The sequence below is a fragment of the Denticeps clupeoides genome, chromosome 8 (assembly GCF_900700375.1).
Source record: "Denticeps clupeoides chromosome 8, fDenClu1.1, whole genome shotgun sequence".
Lineage (NCBI taxonomy): Eukaryota > Metazoa > Chordata > Actinopteri > Clupeiformes > Denticipitidae > Denticeps > Denticeps clupeoides.
In genome coordinates this window covers 6,931,832-6,937,831 of record NC_041714.1, presented here as the reverse complement: position 1 = coordinate 6,937,831, position 6,000 = coordinate 6,931,832, and positions in this window count along the sequence as shown.

Here is a 6,000-nt window from a genome sequence, read left to right as displayed (position 1 = left end):
TCTGCTGCCTTCACTACCAGCTGCAGGGTCTCAGCGACAGTGCAGTTCCTGTACCAGACAGTGATGTAGCTGCAGAAAACACTCTCAATGGTCCTCTGGTCGAACGATGTGAGGATGGAGGCTGGTCTTCTTCAGCTTTCTGAGGAAGTGCAGATGTTGCTGGGCTCTCTTCGTCGTGGAGGTGGTGTTGAGGCTCCAGGAGAGGTCGTCTGGCTCTCAGCTGTTTGGCTGAAGTGTTAAGTGGGTACGCATGATGGTGACTCAACAACAAATTAATTTAATGGGAAGAATATTAGATTGTGCAAGACCTTGACATGGACAGCTCCACCTATCCATTACGATGGGTGCCTGGATCATCAGCTTGAACCACTAACTGACTTACATTTACATTTATCAGACGCCCTTTTACAGAGCGACTTACAATCAGTAGTTCAGTGTCTTTGCTCAGATGGTAGTAAGTGTGGTTTGAACCTGTGACCTTATGGTCCAACACCTTGATCATTATCAGTAATGCAATCCAAGATCCTTTCCCCACGCCGGCACTATATTTCACTCCCTCAATAATTCTCATTTCCTTCTTGCTCTCTTCTATTCTCTCCCCTGGTCAGACCTTAATCCCTCCTCAGTGACCACCCAAACACTGTTTTTTTTCCTTATATAGTTCACAAAGATTGTTTTATTGATTAATAGGAATTAGCACAGAAATAGGAGCAGACCACGTTATAAGCATAATTAGCCTCTAACAGCAATACTTGTAGTTCTGTGGACGTCACTGGGTGCTTTGGTGTCCGCATTCCAAAAGCTTTAATCATACATCACTGGACTCCATCCTGCCCACCCTCACCCAGTATGAGACATGCCCTACCAGAGACAATAAAACACTGGTCTTATTATACAGTTTATCACCTCTCTCTCCCATGGGAAGATCTGATCACAACCTGGGGCACAAAAAAAAAACAAACCTGATCTCATGTTCACTCTTCATAAAATTGTTACCATTTTATTCCAAGGTGTGTATATCAGTAATAAATGTGGTATAACTGGCCTTATAAAACTCATGTGAAGTGTTCTCAAACAAACAATTTTTTGTCATGTGACCCTCTTGACGTCAGTTTGGTGAATCTTATGAGAAAATGAATGAAAATGTCATCTACGAAACTGAGAAATTTTCTACTATTAAAAAAAAGGTTAAGAGCCCTTGGTCTATTAAGATCAAAGACAAAGAGTATTGATATGTCATGACTTGATTTTAAATGAAGAAATTCACATCTACGCACCAAAAATGTACTGGATGAAAGACAACTTTGCACCCAACTCTTGTAAGAAAAAAACAAAGCACTCTATTGACTAGCTCAATATTCCAATTGGCAAGCACAACAGTTATGCTCTCTGTTCAAAGTATGACATTGAGAAAAAGGTCCTACTATGAACACCACCCATCCTACTACTTGAATTACATGTGACTGTGTTAGATCCTGGAGCAGGGGACTACATGTGCATTAAAACGACATAATGTGGGCCAAATATGATGTGTGGCTAAAGCTAATCTTTTTTTTTTATTACCAAATGGACACATAAATACTCCATTAAATTTTTTAAAATATTTTTGTAGTTTATTTAGAACTGTTTTTCAAAGACTATGTAAATCAGTTTATCACTATCATGTTTTTTTTTACTTTATTAATCCCAAAGGAAATTGCTTCTCTGCTTTTAACCATCACCCTTTAGTGAGCAGTGGGCAGGGATGATAGGCGCCTGGGGAGCAGTGTGTGGGGATGGTGCTTTGCTCAGTGGCACCTCAGTGCCACCTTGGCAGATTAGGATTCGAACCGGCAACCACTAGGCCACCACTGCCCCAGCAATATGTACAATACCTCAATAAATGTTGATATATAATCTTATCGTGACCCGTGCATTGTGATACGTATCATTGTGAGTTTCTTGCCAATACACACCCCTACTCCCTATCCTTAACTGCCTAGTCCTGTTACTCAGGATCACGAGCCCATCCTCGGACAATGGGCACAGGGTGGGGTGCCACACACACACACACCATTCACTCACACACCTATACCAATGGTTAATTAAGAGTCGGCATTCCTCTGCTCAGCATTTTCTCCTTAGACACCCCTCTAACTCTCCTTGGTGACTTCAACCTTCCACCAGCCAAATTCCAATCATCCTGCCTTCTTCCCCATCTCCACTCTTTTTCCTTGACCAACAGCAACATCTCTCCCACACACAAAGGAGGGAATGTCCTGGACCTGGTCTTCAGTTGTCCTTCTCCATTTTCTGACTTTTCTTCCACTCCCCTTCACATCTCTGACCACCACTTCCTGACCTTCACACTCACTCTACCTACAGGCAGTGGTGGAGGAAGTACTGAAGCTTAGTACTTAAGTAAATGTTCAAGTAATCTGCAAAATATGTAATCAAGTAAAAGTAGAAGTGCTACATCAACAATCTTACTTAAGTAAAAGTCCTAAGTACTTACTTTAAAATTTCCTTTAAAGTATTTTTTAAGTAAAAGTACTCAAACAATTGTTTGTCTCAACATCTGGGGTGTGCCATTTTGTAAAAGCATAGTACATATTTTTTTTACAAAAAGTACTTATGCCTGTACTGATGTCATTGCTCATAATAATTACAAGCAATTATACAGTATATGTGTATTGGAAAGTTTGGTGTGCTTATTGTGCGTGCACTCTGCAATACTGTGTGTACCTTAGAATTATGTGGATGACAAGTTATCTACTAGGTATTACCCACTAATATACCATTAAGATAAACCAATCAGGACATGAAATATCTTTAAATCATTTATGTACTTGCAAAACTATTCAACACTTCTGTTAAGAGCAGTAAAAGGGAAACACAACAGTAAGCAAACACCAGTGGTAACAAAGTAACTAGCACAATCAAGTATATTATTAGGCCTATTTACTGTGTTAAACTATGTATATAAACCTTATAATTACAAGAGATTGCATTTAAGTGAATACAAAACCAAATTGGAGGGGTCCTGAAATATTTGAGAAACCCAGGAAATACAGGAGTGTTGGTCTATTGTGATCACATCTCTTGTCAGAGATGACTACTGATTGTGAAACAGGCGGAAAGTACCACTTCCCGCCAAGCTGGACCAGTGTTGTGCATGAACGCATGAACGTTCATTGAACGCGTTCCTATTTTTCGTGAACGCTGAACGGAACGAATCAGTTTACAAATTATGAACGTGAACGTGAGTGACGTTCACTCTGGCGAGACTGAACGCCGCTCACGTTTTAAAGCTAGCATGGCTGGTGCTTCGAGTCTGAAAAAAAAAACTAAAGAACGAACGTGAACTAGTTCATTTTTTGAGCTGTGAACTTGGTTCAAAATGTAAAAAAATTAACTATGAACGTGAACTAGTTCTTTTTCAGTGTGAACTGGCACAACACTGAGCTGGACATTATGCTTGCAAAGACATTAAGCTTGTCAGGATTGCCTGCAGCTGGGCTCCACACCTGACTTTAATCCTGACGCCCCATAAATGCCGGAAGTTTCCGCCCGTTCGGGGTCGCTGGCATTTTCGTGAACTCTCTGCACGAACTTGACCTGGTTTAGTTTCATGTGTTTTTGAGTTCTGGCAATCGCCACACGCCTACGGGTTAGTTTATGTTCTTTATTTAAGTTAAATTCGTTTTCGGCCACCGCGCCCGTCTTTATTTGTATTTCTTTGTTTATTGTTAATAAAACCCCGTTCCCAGCATGTCAGACCTCTGCGCTTCCTTCCCCCGTAAGTCCGTAGACGTGACAGAATGCCAGCGACCCACCCAAAAGCGCAGAGGTGGAAAGCAGAGGAGAAGAAACGCCGCGAAGGACGCAGCCCGGCGCGGCGAACGCGGACGCCAGGGGAGAGACGCGCCGCCCGTTCTGGTGGAGCGTTTTCTCCCCGAGAAGCCGTGGTACGCGGCGCCGCGTGATGACGTCACCCCCGGGAAACTCCGCGAAACCCGGAAGCGACAACGTCGGCGGGTGAGTGGGCGGAGCGAGGACGTTGGCGTCGGCAGCAGCGAGGAAGTGACGTGGGCAGCGAGCGCAGAAGATGCGACCCCCACGATCTTCGGCATGTCGAGCCAAGAACTCTGCGCTCTGCTGGCAAGGCTCCCCGTGGACTGGGACGACACGGACGACGACGAGAGCACGGGAGACGAGAGTTGGGCTCCGCCCATCGCGCCAGTCTGCGATCGTCGCAAGGTCCGTGGGGACCCACGTCACTTCCAGGGGGGTGAGAAGCGGCAACAACAACGGCGGCGTTCCTCCAGCGAGGAGGTGGGCAGCCTCCAGCCCGAATGGCCAGAGTACTGCCCATGGGAGCTTATCGCGCCATGGGTCCAGGATGTCCGCAGGGTGGACGACCCTTGGAGTCACCGGTGGGAGGACACGGATGACGAAAGCGATGATGACGTGGATTTTCGGTGGGCGGTCGGTGCCGGGATGGCTCCGCCCAGCGTGCGCGTCCGAGATCATCGCGGCGTCCGTGATGACCCATGTGACTTCCGGGGGTACGAGGTTGACACGGACGACGACCAGGATGACGCCGTTTGGGCAGTCGGTGCCGGGATGGCTCCGCCCATCGCGCCCATCCAGGAGCGTCACGAGGTCCGTGGAGACCCACGTCCCTCCCAGCAGTGTGAGGAAAGCTGGTGGAAGAGGGCGACGGGAGGTCGCCAGCCAGCAACTGCGCTGCCGGGACTGCCTCGCAGGGAATCCTCCATTCCTGCTCCAGTCGCCGACCCGCATTCCCTCTGTCCGGACGTTCCCCAGCAAAATGGCAGCGCAGCACCAGCGTCCACACCTGCTGGAGAAGACGTCCACCCCCCTCCACACCACACACCTACCACCATCTCCAGCGACGTGCCCAGCCCCGTGTGGGACCGCCCAATTGTCCCGGGACCCTTCAGTGGGGCAGCAGACACAGACGAGATCACTACCATTCTCACGTGTCTGACTGGATCAGCATGGGGCTGGAGCACAACCCTCTGGCAGCAGGGAGAGACAGACAGGAGTTTTCGGGACTTCCAACAGAGACTGAGGGCGGAGTTTGATCGGCCTGAGCCAGGGATCGAACTCTGCCCCTCCACCACATCCAGTGCCAGTCAGGATCCGGGGCAAGAAGACCCAGCACTGGTGGGCGACGAGAAGGTCGCTCCTCCCGAGATCCTGGCTGTGCCCCCTGAGGAGGTCCCAGAGAGCCCAGAGAGGGAGCCAGACGACCCTCTCTTCTGTCTGTCTCTGTCTGTGTGTGTCTGTGTGGCATATGTGTCCGTATGTCGCCCCCACTTCCCCTCTTTGTGTCCACCAGATGGCGACCCAGCCGCGGAGCCAAACCCCAGGGAGGAGGTTCCTGACCCGAATGTGCTGGTCCAAGGCGAGGTGGACAAGCCCCAAGGTACCCCTAAGTCCAGCCGGGGGGGGTGCTCCCCCAAAGAATTTTTTGGGGGGGTGCAGTTCGGGTTGGGGACTCCTCCTGAGGGGAGGGGAGGTGGGGAAGCGATTGAGCTGGGTCCTCCGGTAGCCAGTGAGGAGGGCGGGCCAGGCATGGGCCTGCGTCTGCCTCCAGAGGGGTGGAGCGCCATAGAGCCCCCGGGTAGGCATGAGGACCCAGCTGGGACAGGCAGGAAGAGGGCCTGCTTGTCCCAACGGACGCAGAAGGGGCTAGCCGGATGGTCTGGCAATGCCCCCCCCTTGGCACCAGGGCCGGGCAGCGAGAGGGGCTGCATAGTCCCAGAAGGCACCAGCCTGGGGTGCCTGGAACAGTCGCCGGAGGTTCTGGGACAATCTCCCTGCGCGGTGCAGGGGGTGACACAAGATGTGTCAGAGGGGACATGTGGAGACAGGGCCCACACGTACCCAGATGGATCGGCCCTGATTATTGTGTGCAGGTACGGGAGTCCGGGGCCGCCAAGCGGGACCACGCCGGGGAGCCAGGCCGAGGGTCCGGGGCCGCCAAGCGGG